Genomic DNA, 20,612 nt, shown 5'->3' on the forward strand with positions numbered 1-20,612 from the left:
CCCAAGATGCTGGACCAGGTCTTGATAATCGCTCACGTTTGCTTATGAACCAAATGCATTTATTTCTTGGGCTCAATCACTTGAAAATTTGAAAAATCAATCCACTTGCTGGGTTTGTGGCCAATTACCCATGTCCAGCACTTCTGGATTACACTGGCGGGTTTAACCTCTTCACGGTTCAGACTGGCTAGACCTTAGGCATTTTATCTTAGAAGAAAGAAATTCTAGTACCATGCAAGCCACCAATGATATCACTAAGTGGGACCCTCTTACCTGGTTAATGACACCTGTTCTGAACCTGGCCATAAATACTCCTTTTCACTGGATGTTACCCAATCCCAACCAGAGCAGCATGCTAAGGCTAAACCTAAAAATGTAACAACCTGTCTTTTTGGTGGCATTATTCCCCAGTTATGGGATGAATTTATCTGATGCCAGCCTATGGCAACCTGAATATGAGGGACCCTCTCTGATGGGGACAAACCAATCATACCAAAGATAATCAACCTAGCAATACTTATAAGTTATGTTGGATGCCACCTGAAAGTTGTCAGTATACTATAACTTTGAGGACCAGTGATTGGTTTGGAACTAATTGGTTAAGAGGACCAGGGATATACTGTGTAGCTTCTAATGGGATCCAATGGATTTGTGGAACAAGTTTGTGGCCTTGGTTTTCCTCAGGTTGGTTAGGGAGATGCACAATTGTTTTCCCTTGGGTTCAAGGTCACTTACCGGTAACCTTGGAAATAGCCCCTGCCAATCTGCCTTTAATGTGGGCACACTGGGTTTGATTAGTTTTTCAGTGATATGATCATTTGGTCGTGATATTTGTTCCTGCGCATGGAATAGAAGATATCATTACTCACATAGAAGCTTTACTAAAAATTACTCAGCAAGCTTTGAATGATAGTAATTAAGCCATTAGCTTGCTCAATTCAGAAGTCTCCATGATGAGAAAAGTGGTCCTACAGAATTGCATAGCCCTTGATATTCTAACTGCTTCTCAAGGGGGAATTGTGCTATAATACATACTGAATGCTGTGTCTTTATACCTGGCAAGTCTTCTAATGTAACTCATTCTTAATACCTATGAAGACTCAAATTTCTGGTCTGAATAATCCTCTTCCCAGTTTAGGGGAAATACTAGGAAAATGGTTTGGTTTAGGAGGATCTTGGCTTAAAACTTTACTAATAATGCTGTTTACTCCACCTGGCAATTTTAATTACAGTTTGTCTAACTTGTAAGGTGATAGTTTCTTGCCTTTCATGCCATATATTACCTACTCCTACTAAGATAATCATGTCTAAACAACTTGAAATTATTGATTACATCTATAGTTCTTTATAAAATAATGGACATGCACAATGCATATGCGAGGCAAAACTGGCATAAATCTTATTGGACAACCTGGAATTGACCTTCAGTCCTTGCCGAACATCCTATTAGTATAACCAACCCCCTTCCCAAAAATAGAGAACCAGGCTACTAGGTCCCAGCCATCAAGGGACATGATGAACCCAGGGCAGGTAAGCAACCTGCATGGAGGGATGAAATAATTGATCACCTTATGCTTTTTATCAAAAGATTTATGATAAGAAGGGGGAGATTGATGAAATAAAAATTCATAATTTAAGGCAACTCTCTAAAAATTTAAACATAAAAAGTTTCTCTGCCCTTTGGCCTCCTCTCTCCCTTCTGCTGTGCATTGTGTATTTGCATTACGCATTGACCAGACCTCCCCCATGGCAGAAATACCTGCTCCACCATATAGAGCAATATACTCCCAGTGCTAGCAAGATAATTCCTTAGGAGATAACATTCCTTCTTAATCCTGCAAGGGGTCAGGATGACCCATTACTTTGTAAGTGCAATTCTAGATTGTGTACACTGTCAATACATACTGTGATATATAACCTTCTGTCTCAAAAATGTATATAACTGTGCTTTGACCTCTAATGGGCAGAACAGTTCTCAGGGCTCTCTGGGTTACAATCTGTCTCCTGGGTTATAATCCTCAGGTTGGCTCTAATACAATTTTCCATCTCTTTCATAGATTCACTATTGATTAATTTTTCATCAACACATTATTTTTTAAGGCTGTAGCTGGTTACTTTGTAAGAGTCTGGAGATGAGCTCACAGCAAGTTTGAGTGTAATATAACCATTTCCAAAGAGGGTTTTATTTTATTCTGTAATAAAATTTTAAGTGATTTGTCAAGAAAATATCCAAACCCAAATAAAAATTTGTCTCTTGTTCTACAGTTGGATCATGTATGCTAAGACATTTTCTCACTATGGACAACGAAAATAAAGTATCTTTGGGACTTCCCTGGCGGTCCAGTGGTTAAGACCCTGCGCTTCCAATGCAGGGGGCGCAGGTTTGATCCCTGGTTGGGGAACTAAGATCCCACATGCCACGTGGCACAACCAAAAAAAAAAAAATAAAAACAAATAAAAAATTAAAATAAATAATGAAGGGAAAAAAAGTCTCTTTAAAATGACATTTCAATAGCTGATGTTGCCAAACTAATTAATATAGAAAAGGGCTTTGAAAGGGAGAAAACCTTTTTAAAAATATGAGTTACTTGGTACTATATTAAGATTAAGGGGAAAATACTTTTCCCTCAAATTATGAATCTGTATCTGTATCTTATTAATACAAGCATTTTTAATATTACTCCTTTATTTTAGAATGAATAATGCTTATAAGTATAACTAAGTCTCAAGTATAAAGGGGCTGATTATCTGCCTGGAATATAATTTGAGCCTTTCTTCCACTCCCAACTTATCATTTAGAAATTTCATTGTATTAATAACAGAAGTTAGGCAACTAAAGGAACAAGGTATAATTCAAATAAGCAAATTCTGTTCTTTATTAGCTGCCCTTGAGAAAGTTTGAAAATGAAGTTGAGGGGAAGCAAAACCATAATGCTTATACTCATCAATTTATTTAATAGTGTTCTCTTTCTTCTCTATTAGCAAAGCAGTTGAATAAAGCTTTATGTACTTACTCAAAGAGACTAAATCTCGGTATGTTAAATGGTTTGCTCCATGTTGGTTTAACATGCACACACATAAACATATAAAACAAACCAAATAAATACTTAAGAACTTGATGTAGAGAGAAGATTCCTTCCCCAAAAAGAAGCTTCTGGTAAGATGAAGTAGACATACTTTTCCCTATTCTTCTTACTATTCATTCTTGCAAATAAGAACCCTGGACACTATATATAAAATAAGAATATGAAAGGTGGAGAGAAGGCAGACAGCTAGGGTCCTTGGGACCAAAAGGAAGAGATGTTTATGAGTTCTGTGGGGTTTCTCTTTGCCTAATATATCCCAGACTTGGAACTGAAGAAGGTAGAAACCTCAAATTGCCAATTACTGCTGTAAAAGGCCCAATAAATCCTGGTTTCCCTAGCAACAGATCAGGAAAGGAGCATCTTAACAAGGCAGAAAACTTTTACATAATAATGGCTGTACTCTAGTCAAACATTACAGAAAAGAACTGTGGCTCCTCACCCCTAACCATACCAGAAAAATCCAGGTGGGTACCACAGAATTCCCATGAGGTTGTAGCAGAGCATCACAACATTCATGTGTGGATGATGTTCAAGAGGTCCAAGTAGATAACTTGGACTCTCATCCCCCTTTGTCAGCAATGAAACCATTCATCCCCACGATATCAGTGGAGACCACGTAGAAACTGTAGACTTCAGCCCCATGCAGCACAACATTTTTTTACCTACTGGGGAAATATCAAAGGAGAAGTGGAGAGTAAGGAACTTCACTATCACCTAATGGTACCAAAGCACCCCCATTGCAGCATCACTGGAGACTGTGAGGGAAGCCAGAATTCTGATTCTTGCCCAGCAGTAAAAATAAGCAAATAAGCTCCCATCCTTAGGTGGTAATGAGGTCAAGTGGGGAATCTAGAATTCTACTTACACCTGGAAGTAACAAGATGGTGATACTCTTTACCCTGCCAAAGCACTGTCAGAGAAAACCAGATGAAGCAGAAGATTTAAATAACACCCAGAGTCTAATAACGTAATATTAAAATTTTCAGGTTTCAACTGAAAGTCACTTATACCAAGAACAAGGAGGATCTTAAACTGAATGAAAAAAGAAAATCGAAGTGTGTCAACACTGAGATGATACAGATGATAAAATTATTTGAAAATGATTTTCAATCAACTTTTATAAAAAAGCATCAGTGAGGAATTACAAACACAACTGAAACAAAAACAGAAAGTCTCATTAAGCATTTAGAAAGCACCCGCAAGGAAATAGAAGAAATAAAAAAGACCAAATGAAATTTTAGAAGTAAAGCATAGAGTCAGTAAAAATTTAAAAGCTCAATAGGTGGGCTCAAGAGATTGGAGAGAACAGGTAAAAAATTTATGAACTGAAGATGCACCATTAAAAATTGCCCAAACTCGAGAGAGAGTCATGGGCATATACACACTAACAAACGCAGTAAGGTAGATAGCTAGTGGGAAGCAGCTGCATGGCACAGGGATATTGGCTCGGTGCTTTGTGACCGCCTGGAGGGGTGGGATGGGGAGGGTGGGAGGGAGGGAGACGCAACAGGGAAGACATATGGGAACATATGTTTATGTATGACTGATTCACTTTGTTATAGAGCAGAAACTGACACACCATTGTAAAGCAATTGTACCCCAATAAAGATGTAAAAAAATAAAAAAAAAAATAAAAAAAAAAAAAAAAAAAAAATTGCCCAAACTATGATAAGAAACAAAAAGCAGAGAATGACATCCCTCATAAATGTATATGCAAAAGTATTCAACAATATATTAGTAAACAGAATTCAAAAATATATAAAAAGGATATACACCATGACCAAGTGAGATTTCTTCCATCTATGTAAGGCTAGTTCAACATTCGAAAGTCAAATAATGTAAACTCTCACATTAACAGAGTAGAGAAGAAAAATCATGATTATATCAATAGATGCAGAAGAAAACACTTGAAAAAATCCACCAGCCATTCATGAAAGAAACTCTCAGAAAGCTAGGAATAGAGAAGGACTTCCTCAATTTGATTAAAAAAAATTTAAAAATCCACTACAGCCAACATCATTCTTTTTTTTTTGTATTTTTAAAAACACCTTTATTGGAGTATAATTGCTTTACAATGGTGTGTTAGTTTCTGCTTCATAACAAAGTGAATCAGTTATACATATACATATGTTCCCATATCTCTTCCCTCTTGCGTCTCCCTCCCTCCCACCCTCCCTATCCCACCCCTCTAGGTGGTCACAAAGCACCAAGCTGATCTCCCTGTGCTATGCGGCTGCTTCCCACTATCTATTTTACATCTGGTAGTGTATATATGTCGATGCCACTCTCTCACTTTGTCACAGCTTACCCTTCTCCCTCCCCATATGCTCAAGTCCATTCTCTAGTAGGTCTGTGTCTTTATTCCCGTCTTGCCCCTAGGTTCTTCATGACCATATTTTTTCTTAGATTCCATATATATGTGTTAGCATACGGTATTTATTTTTCTCTTTCTGACTTACTTCACTCTGTATGACAGACTCTAGGTCCATCTACCTCACTACAAATAACTCAATTTTGTTTCTTTTTATGGCTGAGTAATATTCCAATGTATATATGTGCCACATCTTTTTTTTTTGACTGTTTCAAATCTTTATTTCCGTTTGAATGTAGCCCAAGCCTCAGTACTTTCATCTAAGAAGAAAGTATCGTGTCAGATTGTATTACAAACTAAAATTTTATAAGTCCTATAAAAAATTCCGTTTTACCCAATTTCCATTCCCCACAGCTCCAGCCCCACAAGAAATTCATACAATTATTTAAAACAAATTATAATTCAATAGGAATAAATTATTCAAAATAATAGATCTAAAGAAATTTTCTAGAATCTTGTGCAATAGGGTTAGTTAGATAAATCATGTACCTGTATTTAGCTTAGTTTAAATTTTAAACAATTTTAAGAATAGCTGTTACAGAATTTATAGTGAAAGAGGCACCTCAAGAATTGGAGGCAAAGATTAATCTTAGTTGCTCTGTCTAAACTGTGCTTTGTGGTCCTATTTAGCATTTTATATATTTATTATTTATTAACATCTTTATTGGAGTATAATTACTTTACAACGGTGTGTTAGTTTCTGCTTTATAACAAAGTGAATCAGTTATAAATATACACATGTTCCCATATCTCTTCCCTCCTGCGTCTCCCACCCTCCCTCTCTCACCCCGCTAGGCAGTCACAAACCACCTAGCTGATCCCCCTGTGCTACGCGGCTGCTTCCCACTAGCTATCCACTTTACGCTTGGTAGTGTATATATGTCCATACCACTCTCTCACCTCATCACAGCCTCCCCCTCCCCCTCCCCATATCCTCAAGTCCATGCTCTAGTAGGTCTGTGTTTTTATTCCTGTCTTACCCATAGGTTCTTCATGACCTTTTTTTCCCCCTTAGATTCCATATATATGTGTTAGCATAAGATATTTGTTTTTCTCTTTCTGACTTACTTCACTCTGTATGACAGACTCTAGGTCCATCCACCTCACTATAAATAACTCAATTTCGTTTCTTTTTATGGCTGAGTAATATTCCATTGTATATGTGTGCCACATCTTCTTTATCCATTCATCTGTTGATGGACACTTAGGTTGCTTCCATGTCCTGGCTATTGTAAATAGAGCTGCAATGAACATTTTGGTACATGACTCTTTTTGAATTATGGTTTTCTCAGGGTATATGCCCAGTAGTGGGATTGCTGGGTCATACTAGAACAAAAAATTTCACAATTTGTATGGAAACACATAAGACTCCGAATAGCCAAAGCAATCTTGAGAATGAAAAACAGAGCTGGAGGAATCAGGTTCCCTGACTTCAGACTATACTACAAAGCTACAGTTATCAAGACAGTATGGTACTGGTACAAAAACAGAAATATAGATCAATGGAACAGGATAGAAAGCCCTGAGATAAACCCATGCACATATGATCACCTTATCTTTGATAAAAGAGGCAAGAATATACAGTGGAGAAAAGACAGCCTGTTCAATAAGTGGTGCTGGGAAAACTGGACACCTACATGTAAAAGTATGAAATTAGAACACTCTCTAACACCATACACAAAAATAAGCTCAAAATGGATAAAAGACATAAGTGTAAGGCCAGATAATATCCAACTCTTAGAGGAAAACATAGGTAAAACACTCTATGATATAAATCATAGCAAGATCCTTTTTGACCCAGCTCCTAGAGAAATGGAAATAAAAACAAAAATAAACAATTGGGACCTAATGAAACTTAAAAGCTTTTGCACAGCAAAGGAAACCATAAACAAGACCAAAAGACAACCCTCAGAATGGGAGAAAATATTTGCAAATGTAGCAACTGACAAAGCATTAATCTCCAAAATTTACAAGCAGCTCATGCAGCTCAGTATCTAAAAGCAACCCAATCCAAAACTGGGCAGAAGACCTAAATAGTCATTTCTCCAAAGAAGATATACAGATTGCCAACAAACACATGAAAGAATGCTCAACATCATTAATCATTAGAGAAACACAAATCAAAACTACAGTGAGATATCACCTCACACCAATCCAAATGGCCATCATCAAAAAAATCTACAAATAATAAATGCTGGAGAGGGTGTGGAGAAAAGGGAACCCTCTTGCACTGTTGGTGGGAATGTAAACTGATACAGTCACTATGGAGAACCGTATGGAGGTTCCTTAAAATCTAAAAAAAAAAAAGGAGTATTAAACATGAACAAGTTTAGACCTAACAGTTTGGAAAATTCTCATTCTCTCCTAAAGGCAAACTATGTTGAAGTTAAGAAATGGCTTCCAAGTAACAATCAAACCCAGGGTCCTGCCAGAAAAATACTGTATGCTCTCAAGGTGAAGCTGAAGTTATAGCTCTAAAATCCTTTGTTAAGGCATCAAAAAGATACAGTGTTCTGCTTTAGAATATTAAGTTGGACAAAAATAGCACTTTAGAGTTTAAGGGTGTACCTAAGAGTATCTTCATCAAACAAGAGTATCTAAGAAACATAAAAACTTTATTATACAACCCTCCTGACATAAGACCAGGGTGAAGAAGGGTTTAATTGGAAGAAATTCAGGGTGTGGTGTTTATTCATAGGAGACCAAAATGATTTTAAAAGAATTACATTTCCAGACATACCACCAACTTTCACTGACAGGGACAAAAACACTACAAAAAGGAAAAAAGGACTTTGAACCTCCGAAACCTACTAGCAGGGAGCAAACCACAAAAGCTACGCAGTTGAAAATATAGCTTACCTAGCAAATCAAAGGAAGGATGACTCAAAGTGTGGAACCAAGAACAATGAGTAAGGACTGAGCCATTCCTGGGCAGGAATGGGGCTGAGTCCTTAATGAAGAAACTTCCAAATTTTTCCTGTCTGGATTTCAGAATTTCTATGTACTTCTTTGTGCTTCACATTTTCTCCCTATTTGAATAGGAATACCCATAGGGGTTTTATCAGTCTCGACCCTGTATGTTGGGCAAATGGAGTGCACATAACTCAGATCAAGAACTATACTTGAGGTGATTTACTTAAGAAAGTATACCTGAAAAACTTCATCTGTGCATGGATCTGATTTAGATGATTTCACGGACTTTGAGCTGATGGTATAGTGAGATGAGACTTTTGTGGGCCTTTGTAGTGGGTAAGTGTATTTTGCATGTGGGAGGATTGTAAATAATTTGTGGCCACATGGGGGACCTATAGGGTTTTAAAATTCACATGTACTTTACATGAGGTAAAATTCACCACTTTAAAGGGTACACTTCTGTGGTTTTGGGGACATTCATTAGGTTCTGCAACCATCTCCACTATCTAATTCCAAACTATTTCTATTGATACCCCCACCCCCAAAACCAAGCCATACCTATTAGTAGTTAGTCCTAGTTTGTCTTTCCTCCCATGTGATAGCAATAACTACTCTACAGATTTCTATCTCTATAGATTTGTCTCTACAGATTTGTCTATTCTGATTACTTCATATAAATGGAATCATAGAATATGTAGCCTCTTGTATATGGCTTCTTTCACTTAGCATATTTTCAATGTTTATCCATCTTGCAGCATATATCAGTTCATTTCATTTTATTTCTGTATAATATTCCTTTGGATGGTTATGCCACATTTTATTTGTCCACATCCATTTTATTTGTCCATCCAACATTTAATGTATTGAATACATTTGGGTTATTTTCATTTTTTTGGCTATTATGAATAATGCTCTTATAACCAGTCATGTACAAGTATTGTATGGACATATGTTTTCATTTCTCTTGGGTATATACCTAGGAGAGGAATTGCTGTGTCATAAAGTAACTTTATTTTATCTTTTTGAGCAACTGCCAAACTTATTTTCCACAGCAAATGCACCATTTTACATTCCCTTATGATTTCCTTTTTAACCCATTCCTTATTTGGTAGTGTGTTGTTTGATTTCCACATTTTGTGGTTTTTCTAAATTTCCTTCTGTTACTAATTTTATATTTCATTTTACTTTAATTACAACACTTACTTTGTATGATTTAAATCCTTTTAAAATTTATTAACACATGTTAATGGCTTAAGATACAATCTATCATGCACAATGTTCCAGGTTCCCTTGAGAATAATATTCTGATGAAATTGGGTGAAGTGTTCTATAGGTAACTATTAGGTCTGCTTGGTAATTAGGGATGTTCAAGTCTTCCATTTCCTTGCTGATCTTCCATCTACTTTTTCTATTATTGAAAGTAGGGTATTGACATATCCAACTCTTATGATTAAATTACCTATTTCTCCCTTCCATTCTCTCCATTTTTACTTTATATATTTTGGAGCTCTGTTGTGAGGTGCTCTGTTGTGAGGTGCTTAAATTATTATATTTTTTCCAGGGATTGATGATTTCATCATTATACAATGTCCTTTCTCAGGATTCCCTGGTGGTGCGGTGTTTAAGAATCCGCCTACCAATGCAGGGGACATAGGTTCGATCCCTGGTCCCGGAAGATTCCACATGCCATGGAGCAACTAGCCTGTGAGCCACAACTATGGAGCCTGCACACCAGAACTACTGAAGCCTGTGTGCCCTAGAGCCCACGCACCACAACTACTGAGCCCACGTGCTGCAACTACTGAAGCCTGTGCACTCTAGGGCCTGAGTGCTGCAACTACTGAAGCCCGTGAACCTAGAGCCCGTGCTCTGCAACAAGAGAAGCCACCGCAATGAGAAGCCCATGCCCCACAATGAAGAGTAGTCCCCGCTCACCACAACTAGAGAAAGCCCGCATGCAGCAATGAAGACCCAATGCAGCCAAAAAAAATGTCCTTTCTCTCTAGTGACAATTTTATTTCAAAGTCTATTTTGTCTGATATTAGCATATGAACTTCAGCTCTCTTGTGAGTACTGTTTCCATACACTATATTTTTACTTTCAAACAATTTGTGTCATTAAAACTAAAGTATCTGTAGACAGCATTTAGTTGGATCATTTTTTAAAAAATCCATTCTGCCAATCTCTGCCTTTTAATTCGAGAGGTTAATCCACTTACATCTAATGTAATTATGGATAAGGAAGGACTTATTTGTAGCATTTGGATATTAATGTTCCATATCTTATGTCTTTTTGGTTTCTCCATACTTATTTTATTTCCTTTTTTAGTATTAAATAGATATTTTCTAGTGTATTATTTTCATTCCCTTATCATTTCTTTTACTATATCTTTTAGTCATTATCTTACTGGTTGCCTTAGGATTACAATTAACATCTTAATTTATAACAATCTAGTTCAGAGTAACACTGACATAATTTCAATAGTATACATTTTGCTTCTATATATCTCCATTCCTCTCCCAATCTGTATGCTTCTATTGCCACAGAATACATCTTTACATGCTGTGTTCCCATTAATGCAGATTTATAATTACTGCGTTTTGCAACTGTCTTTTAAATCATATAGGGAAAAAGGAGTTATAAGCCAAAAATACAATAATACTGGCTTTTACATTTACCTATTTAGTTACGTTTCCTGCTGTTCTTTATTTCTTCATGTCGAGTTGAGTTACTGTCTAGTATCCATATATTTCAAACTAAAGGACTCTCTTTAGCATTCATTGAAGGACAGGTCTGCTAGTAAAAAAAAACCCTCAGTCTTTGTAGATCTGGAAATGCCTTAATTTCTTTTTCATTTTTATTGTGGTAAAATATACATAATTTTTTATCATTTTAATCATTTGTAAGTGGCATTAAATATACAATGTTTTGTAAACATCACTACTAAATCAATACCCAAAACGTTTTCATCATCCCAACCAAACCCCCATACACATTAAACAAAAACCTGAGCTTCTAACCCCATCCCTTGCCCCCAGCCTCTGGTAATCTCTGTTCTACTTTCTGTCTCTATGAATTTGCCTATTCTAGGCATGTCATAAAAGTGAAAGGATACAATATTATATTTTCATCTGTATCTGGCTTATTTCACTAAGCATAATGTTTTCAAGGTTTACCCATGGTATATCCTATATCAAAATGTAATTCCTTTTTATGACAGAATGATATTCCATTGTATGAATATACCACATATAGTTTATCCATTCACCTGTTGATTGACACTTCGGTTGTTTCCACCTTTTGGTTATTGTGAATAATGCTGCTATGAAACTTGTTACAAATATCTGAGTTCCTGTTTTGAGTTCTTTCGGATATAAACCTAGGAGTGGAATTGCTGTGTCATTTGGTAGTTCTATATTGAACCTTTTGAAAAATTGCCAAACTGTTTTTCATAGCAATTACACCTTTTTACATTCCCACCAGAAATGCACAAGGATTCTCTCAGCAAAATGTTTTATAATTTTTGGTGTACTAGCCTTTTGCCTAAATTTATTACTGAGAATTTAATTCATAAATTAATTAAATTAATTAAGTTTTTACAGGTCCCACTCAGGAAGGAATGCATTAAACACATTCACATTTACATTCTTTTTTTAAAGCAAATGACAAAGACCCAGCTTACCAGCTTTACTTTTTTAAACCTAAGCTTATAATTACATGTTTAAACAATTGTCAAAATGTACTAAGTTGCCAGCATTCATGCACAAGTAGAAAACATCCTCAATTTATATTAAATCAAAAGTGTGTTACCATTAATGTCTTTCACTATTAAATACTGAAAAAAATTGAATTTGTGTATGTGTGTGTGTGTGTGTGTGTGTGTGTGTGTGTGTGTGTGTGTAAGATTCATCCTGGCAATACTGACTTTACAGCTGACTGACACTACTTGGCTCATGTTTCAAACACAATGCAAAAGAAGCTCTTTGCAGCTGTTAGTGTACAAAAGAATCAAAGCCACCTTAGATTACATTTAATAGAAAAGCAATGTGCATATACAGATTTACAACAATTTTAAAGACAAAAAAATATGGAACTGTTATGTGGTCCCAACAATAAACTCGAAAGCATATGACAAATAGGGGCTCCAGTGAACTGTTTATAAATACTTTACATTAGGTACAGTTATACTAGAAGTTGAATTCATTTCAAATCTTCAACAAATGTTCCTATACTTATAGTTTAACATTTCAGTTAAATGCATGCAATTACTCCTTATCCAAGCATAGCTGCTGCTCCTTGCATTTTATTGTTAAGGACTTTAACTGGCCATCTTTTTCAACTTCTAATCTTTCTTCACCATTCTTGACAATTCTCTTTGTAGTGATTTTTCTGTCATTAATTAATTTAGTAGAAGTTGACATAGATTTGAAGTTGCCCATCCCACTACCACCAAATGACATGGAAGAGAATGAAGTGAGGCCTCCATGACGTAGTGAACTGAACAATGTAAATTTGGGTCAAAAGAAGAAAATCCACCTCCAAAAGACGGAAATCCACTTAAGGCAGAGAAAAATGACCCTGTGCCCCAGCTTTTGTTTCCATGGGGCCCCTGCAATGACCAAATATGTTCTCAAGTGGGTCTTCAAAGAGGTCAAATAAAAAAAGTCTCTTCCACCAAAATATTCCCTGAAGACATCTGGATTAAGGAATCTGAAGCCAAACTCAAATGGCCTGTCAAAATGACTTCCACCTCCATCATTTAATTGTTTTTTAGCATATCTGTCATAGATGTCCCATTTTTTTAATATGTGATAACACCTCAAACACCTCATATACCTTGGCTATTTGAATTTTCTCTCCCTTTTTCTTGTCAAGATTTTTATCTGGTTGCTATGCTGATGCCAGTTTCCAATAAGCCTTTTTAATATCCTTGGCTGAAGCATGTCTCTGCATGCATAGAACTTCATAGTAATCCATCATGTTTTAGCAAGCTGTTGGAAGGAATCCAAGGACGTGGAAGCAGGTGGATAGAAGCAGCAGTGATGGGGTGATGGCCTGGGTCTCCTGTTGACTCTGGCATGGCTGTGCTGGTCATGGAGGTGCAGACGGCAGCTTCCCAAGATTTCCTTTCTCTCCTTGGATTTAAACTCTTAGATATTATTATAAATGGAATTCTATTCTTAATTTCATTTTTAGATTGTTGGTGGTGTACAGAAATACATCTGATTTTTGTTTTCATTTGTACCCTGCAATTATGAAGAACTCGCTTTTTAGTTCTACTAGCTTTCTTGCGGATTCCTTTGGATTTTCTAAAGATTAGATCACATAATCTGTGAATAGAGGTAGCTTTACCCCTTCATTTCCAATGCGGATGCCCCTTTTCTTGTATAATAGCTATTGCTAGTACTTCCAGTAAGACATGAATGGCAAATGATGAAAGTGGGTATCCTTGCCTTGTTAGTGATCTTAGGGGTAAAATTTGCAGTCTTTCATCAATGAGTATGATGTTAACTGTGGGTTTTTCATAAATGTCCTGTATCATGTCGCAGAATTTTCCCTATATTCCCAGTTTTCAGAGTATTTATCAAGAAAGGATGTTGGATTTTGTCAAATGCCTTTCCTGCATAAATTGAGATGATCATGAGGGTTTTTTCCCTTTGCTCTATTCACATCATGTATTACATTGATTGCTTTCCTTATGTTGAACCACCACCCTTGCATTCCTGGAATAAATTTGACTTGGACATGGTGAGTAATCCATTTAATATGCAACTGGATTTGGTTTTCTAATATTTTGTTGAGGACTTTTGCATCTATATTAATAAGGGATATTGATCTATAATTTTCTTCCTTGTTATGTCTTTATTTGGTTTTGTATCAGAGCAATGCTGTTCTCATCGAATGAGTTAGGAAGTACTTTAATTTTTTGAAAGAGTACTAAAAGTATTGTTTTTATCTCTTGTTTAAATGTTTGGCGGAAATCACCAAAATTAATTCAGGACTTAATTTTGTCGTCAGGTGTTATGTTAGTGATTCATTCTCTTTACTTGTTAGGTCTGTTGAGATTTTCTATTTCTTCTTGAGTCAGTTTAGGTGAATTGTGTATTTCAAGGAATTTATCCATTTCTTCTAAGTTATCTAATTTGCTGTACAATTTTTCATACTATTTTCTTACAATTAATTTAATTTTGTTAAGGTCAGTTGTTGTGTCACCACTTACATTTCTCATCTTAGTTATTTGTATGTACTCTCTCTCCCTGTTTTTTCTTAGTCTTACTAAACATTTGGTGATTTTGTTTATCTTTCCAAGGAACCGTCTTCTGATTTAATTAATTTTCTCTATTGTTTGCTTAGTCTCTATTTTATCACTACTTTGATCTTTATTATTTCCTTCTTTCTGTTACCTTTGGGATAGTTTCTTCTTTTTCTGGTTCCTTCAGGTGTGAAGTTAGGTTACTGATCTGAGACCTTTATTCTTTTTAGATCTACATAATTACAGATATACATTTTCCTCTAACAACTGTTTTCACTGCATAGTGTAATTTTAATGTGTTTTTATTTGCACTTGTCTCTAAGTATTTTCTAATTTCCATTACAATTTCTTCTTTGACCAATTGGCTGTTTGAATGTGTTGTTTAATTTTAATATATTTGTGATTTTATTAGTTCCTTCTGTTGTTGATATCTAACTTCATCCTGTTGTGGTCAGTGAAGATACTTTGTACGATAACCATCTTTTTACATCTATTGAGACTTGTTTTGTAGCTTAAAATATACTCTGTCCTGGAGAAAGTTCCATGTGCATGTGAGAGAATGTGTAATCTGCTGTTGTTGTGTAGAATGTACTTTATATATGTCTGTTAGGTGTATTTGGTTCAGAGTTGTTCAAGTCCTCTAATTCCTTACTTATTTTCTGTTTGGTTGCTATTTCCATTATAGAAAGAGAAGTATTGAAGCCTCTCACTCTTATGAAGAACTACCTATTTCTTCCTTCAATTCTGTCCAGTTTCCTTCATATATTTTGAGGATCTGTTATTAGGTTTGTAAATGTTTACAATTGTTATGTCTTCTTGTTGAATTGAATATTTTATTAATATATAATTCCTCCACCTACTATAAACTTCTTGATTTAAAATCTACTTTATTTCATATTAGTATAGACACGCCTGATCTCTTTCAGTTACTATTTGCATGGAGTCTTCTTCACTGTCAATATATTTGTGTGTTAGATCTAAAATATGTCTGTTTTAAAAAATTTTTTTAACAAATTTATTTATTTATTTTTGGCTGCATTGGGTCTTCATTGCTGTGCGTGGGCTTTCTCTAGTTGCGGCGAATGGGGGCTACTCTTCCCTGCGGTGTGTGTGTTTCTTATTGCGGTGGCTTCTCTTGCTGCAGAGCGCAGGCTCTAGGCATGCGGGCTTCAGCAGTTGTGGCGCGCGGGCTCTAGAGCACGGGCTCAGTAGTTGTGGTGCATGGGCCCAGTTGCTCTGCAGCATGTGGGATCTTCCTGGACCAGGGATCGAACCGTGTCCCCTGCATTGGCAGGTGGATTCTTAACCATTGTGCCACCAGGGAAGTCCCCATGAGTCTCTTTTAGGTACAATATAGTTTGATCATGTTTTATCTATTCTGCCAAGCTATGTCTTTTGATTAAAGATTTTTTACATTCCAAGTAGTTATCAATCAGGAGGTACTTCTTCTGCCATTTTGCTATTTGTTTACTATATGCCTTATGGCATTTTTGTAACTCATTTCCTACCATTTTACTGACATCTTTTGTGTTTGGATGATTTTTTTTCTAGTGAAACATTTTGATTCCCTTCTTATTACTTTTAGTGTATATTCTATACATAGGTACTTTGTGGGTACACTGATCATTACATTTAGCACCTTAAAGTTATAACAGTCTAATTAGAATGTATACCACCCTTGAATGTAAGTTGGTGCAGCCACTATGGAAAACAGTATGGCGGTTCCTCAGAAAACTAAAAATAGAATTACCATATGATCCAGCAATCCCACTCCTGGGCATATAACCGGACAAAACTATAATTCAAAAAGATACATGCACCCCAATGTTCACAGCAGCACTATTAACAATAGCCAAAATATCAAAACAACCTAAATGTCTATTGACAGAAAATGGATAAAGAAGATGAGGTACATATAAACAACATATAAACTACTCAGCCATAAAAAAGAACAAAGTAATGCCATTTATGGCAACCTGGATGCAAACAGATATTATCATACTAAGTGAAGCAAGTCAGAAATAGAAAAATACCATATGATATCACTTATATGTGGAATCTGAAATACAGCACAAATGAACCTATCTACAAAACAGAAACACACTCACAGACCTAGAGATCAGACTTGTGGTTGCCAAGGGGGATGGGGGGAGGGAGAGGGATGGACTGGAAGTTTGGGGTTGGTAGATGCAAACTATTACATTTAGAATGGATAAACAAAACGGTCCTACTGTATAGCAAGGGGTACTATATCCAATGTCCTAGGATAAAACAAAATGGAAAAAAATATTTAAAAAAAGAATGTCTATATGTGTATAACTGAGTCACTTTGCTGTACAGCAGAGATTGGCGCAACATTGTAAATCAGTTACACTTCAATTAAAAAACAAAAAAGAATGTATACCACCTTAACTTCAATATCATACAAAACCCCTGCTCCAGTAGAGCTCTGTCCTTCCCTCTTTCTATCATTGATGACATAGACTACATAGTTATAAATTGTGTGCCCGATAAATAGAATGATAATTCTAATGCATTTATCTTTTCAATCATGTAGAAAATAAAAATTGGCATTACACAATTTCCCATGTATTTATCTTTACCAGATATTTATTTCACTAATAATTACCGATGTTGAATATTTTTTCATGTGCCTGTTGGCTATCTGTATGTCTTCTTTGGAAAATGTCTATTCATTTCCTCTGCCCCCCTTTTTAATCAGGTTGTTTGCTTTTGTTTTTGAGTTCTATGAATTCTTTATATATTTTGGATATTAACCCCTTATTGGATATATGATTTGCAAATATCTTCTCCCATTCAGGAGGTTCTCTTTTTGTTTTGTTGATGATTTCCTTTGATAGGCAGAAACTATTTAGTTTAATGTAGTCTCATTTGTTTTTGTTTTGGTCCCCATGCCTGAGGAGACATATCCAGAAAGATAATGCTGCGACTGATTTCAAAGAGCATACTGCCTATGTTTTATTCTAGTTTTATGGTTCCAGTTCTTACATTCAAAGCTTACATACAATCCATTTTCAGGTGATTTTTCTTTATGGTGAAACAAGGTGATCGATCTAGTTTCATTTTTCTTTTTGCTTTGCATGTGACTGTCAAGTTTCCCCAACATCATTTACTGAAAAGAGTATTGTTTCTCCACTGTATGTTCTTTGCTACTTTATCATAAATTAATTGCCCACATATGTCTGAGTTTCTGCCAATACCATGCTGTTTTGATTACTATACCTTTGTAATATACTTTGAAACTAAAGAGTGTTACACCTCCAGATTTGATCTTTTTTCTCAGGGTTGCTTTGACTATTTGGGGTATTTTGTGGTTCCACATAAATTTTAGAATTTTTTTGTTCTATTTCTATGAAAAATGTCCTTAAGATTCAGACAGGAATTGCACTGAATGCATAGATTCTTTTAAATAATATGGACATTTAAACAATGTGAATTCTTCCAATCAATGAGCAGGAAATATCTTTCCATTTATTTGTGTCTTCTTCAACAATATCTTCTACTCTTCAGAGTCCAGGTATTTCACCTCGTTAAATTTGTTCCTGGGTGTATTATTCTTTTTGATACAACTGTAAATGGGATAGTTTTCTTCACTTCTCTTTCTGACAGCTCATTATTACTGTATAGAAATTTAACAGATTTCTGTGTATTAATTTTCTGTTCTGCAACTTTACTGAATCCATCTCTTATTTATAATAGTTTTTTGGTAAAGTCTTTAGAGCTTGATGATCTGTCCTTTGATGAAATTGGGGTGCTAAAGTACCCTGCCATTATTGTATTGTCAAATTTCCCCTTTATATCTGTATTTGCTTTATATACTTAGGTACTCCTACATTGGATCCATAAATGTTAAAAAGTAAAATATACACTTCTTGTATTCATCCCTTTATCATAATATAATGCCCTTCTTTGTCTGTTGTTGAGACTTTGCTTTAAAGATTTTTCCTGATATTATTGGTACACCCCTTTCTTATCATTTCCATCTGCATAAAATATCTTTTTCCATCCCTTCATTTTCAGTATGCATGTGTGTTTAGTTCTGAAGTGAGTCTCTTGTAAGCATCATATAGATGGGTCTTGTTTTTTTTATCCAGCCACCCTGTATCTTTTGATTGGAGCATTTAGTCCACTAACATTTAAAGTAATTATTGATAGGTATGTACTTATACCTGTTTTCTGATTATTTTTGTCAGTTTTCCCTGTTCTTTTCTTCTTCTTTTAGTTTCTCTCCATTTCGTTTGATGATTTCCTTTAGTAGTATGCTTGTGTTCATTTTTCTTATTGACAGTAACACAATAAAAGTGGGGGACTTTAACAACCCCCTTACATAAATGGATAGATAATCCAGACAAAAAATAAACAATACTGGGCTTAAATGACATATTAGACAAGTTGTACTTAATTGATATATATATAAAGCATTCCATCCGAAAGCAGCAGAATACACATTCTTTTCAAGTGTGCATGGAACATTCTCCAGGATAGATCACATGATAGGCCACAAAACAAGCCTCAGTAAATTTAAGAAAATTGGAATCATATCAAGCGTCTTTTCCGACCACAATGCTATGAGACTAGACATCAACTACAAGAAAAAAACTGCAAAAAGCACAAACATGTGAAGGCAAAACTATATGGACTAAACAACCAATGGATCACTGAAGAAATCAAAATGGAAATTTAAAAAACTACCTACAGAAAAATGAAAATGAAAACACAACAGTCCAAAACCTATGGGATGCAACAAAAGCAGTTTTAAGAGAGAAGTTTATAGTGACACAAGCTTACCTCAGGAAACAAGAAAAATATCAAACAACATAAAATTATACCTAAAGGAACTAGAGAAAGAAAAACAAATAAAACCCAAAATTAGAAGTAAAGAAATCGGGACTTCCCTGGTGGAGCAGTGGCTGGGAATCTACCTGCCAATGCAGGGGACATGGGCTTAATCACTGGTCAGGGAAGATCCCACATGCCATGCAGCAACTAAGCCCATGTGCCACAACTACTGAGCCTGCATTCTAGAGTCTGTGAGCCACAACTACTGAGCCCGCATGCCACAACTACTGTAGCCCACGTGCCTAGAGCCCAAGCTCCACAACAAGAGAAGCCACTGCAATGAGAAGCCTGCACACCACAATGAAGAGTAGCCCGCACTCACTGAACCTAGAGAAAGCCCACATGCAGCAACAAAGAACCAATGCAGCCAAAAATTAACTAATTAAAAAAAAGAAGTATGAGGTATCACCTCACACCAGTCAGAGTGGCCATCATCAAAAAAACTAGAAACAGACATCTACGCGTGGAACAACTCCTACGGAGCACCTACTGAACGCTGGCAGAAGACCTCAGACCTCCCAAAAGGCAAGGAACCCCCCACGTACCTGGCAAAAGAAAAAACTAAACAGAGACAAAAGGATAGGGACGGGTCCTGCACCAGCGGGAGAGAGCTGTGAAGGAGGAAAAGTGTCCACACACTAGGAAGCCCCTTCGCGGGTGGAGACTTCGGGAGGCGGAGTGGGGGAGCTTGGGAGCCGCGGAGGAGAACACAGCAACAGGGGTGCGGAGGGCAAAGCGGACAGATTCCAGCGCAGAGGATTGGGCCGACCGGCACTCACCAGCCGAGAGGCTTGTCTGCTCGCCCGCCGGGGCGGGCGGGACTGGGAGCTGAGGCTCCGGCTTTTGTCGGAGCGCCGGGAGAGGACTGAGGTTGGCGGCGTGAACACAGCCTGCAGGGCGTTGGTGCGCCGCGGCTGGCCGGGAGAGAGTCCGGGGAGGGGTCTGGACCTGCCGAAGAGGCAAGAGACTTTTACGTCCCTCTTTGTTTCCTGGTGCACGAGGAGAGGGGATTAAGAGCGCTGCTTGAGAGGGCTCCAGGGACGGGCGCGAGCCGCGGCTAAGATTGCGGAGCCCAGAGACGGACATGGGACGCTGAGGCCGCTGCTGCCGCCGTCAGGAGGCCTGTGTG

The 20,612-nt window shown here is 36.7% G+C and overlaps 1 long non-coding RNA gene and 1 pseudogene across 2 annotated transcripts in view; both read right to left on the minus strand.

Moving 5' to 3' along the window:
• The window catches only part of LOC132513905 (uncharacterized), a 36,207-nt gene extending 16,284 nt beyond the window's left edge, over positions 1-19,923 (minus strand). Inside the window, exons 1-3 of one of the 2 annotated variants that reach the window (XR_009538572.1) lie at positions 18,814-19,923; positions 16,825-16,884; positions 11,049-11,166 (exon numbers count right to left, since the gene is read on the minus strand). This is a non-coding gene — a long non-coding RNA (uncharacterized LOC132513905). Of the gene's footprint in view, positions 1-11,048; positions 11,167-16,824 lie in introns of both variants that reach the window. The other variant, XR_009538571.1, reaches the window with a different exon arrangement.
• LOC132513035 (dnaJ homolog subfamily B member 6-like) lies at positions 11,242-16,114 on the minus strand (annotated as a pseudogene).
• Positions 19,924-20,612: the final 689 nt, after the last annotated feature.

Source organism: Lagenorhynchus albirostris, chromosome X (assembly GCF_949774975.1).
Source record: "Lagenorhynchus albirostris chromosome X, mLagAlb1.1, whole genome shotgun sequence".
Lineage (NCBI taxonomy): Eukaryota > Metazoa > Chordata > Mammalia > Artiodactyla > Delphinidae > Lagenorhynchus > Lagenorhynchus albirostris.